This window comes from Rhincodon typus, chromosome 23 (genome assembly GCF_021869965.1).
Source record: "Rhincodon typus isolate 14 chromosome 23, sRhiTyp1.1, whole genome shotgun sequence".
In the NCBI taxonomy this organism is placed as follows: domain Eukaryota; kingdom Metazoa; phylum Chordata; class Chondrichthyes; order Orectolobiformes; family Rhincodontidae; genus Rhincodon; species Rhincodon typus.
In genome coordinates this window covers 18,394,329-18,394,677 of record NC_063354.1, presented here as the reverse complement: position 1 = coordinate 18,394,677, position 349 = coordinate 18,394,329, and positions in this window count along the sequence as shown.

The window sequence follows — 349 nt, the reverse complement described above, 5'->3', positions numbered from 1 at the left end:
TTATGACCTGCTTGCTACCTTCCCATTTTGGTACTAAATGATGGCAACAGGTCTGTCACTATTGATGACACTGATGGAAGTAAATTGAGATTGTGAATTAAGTACATTCCACAGGAAATTCAAATTCAAAGTATTAAACGATTTTGGTGCAAGTGAAATGTTTCCTGTAATGGTATGTTCCTAATATATTAAATGTCAAGTATAACACTTCATAGTGTAACGTCTTACAACTCACTCTACATATTAATATGTGAAGAAGGGCACAATGAAACAATGATGATAATGATATTGTAACATTGCATCACATCCTGCACTGCAGAATTTATGGTTTTCAATCACAGTTTTGATT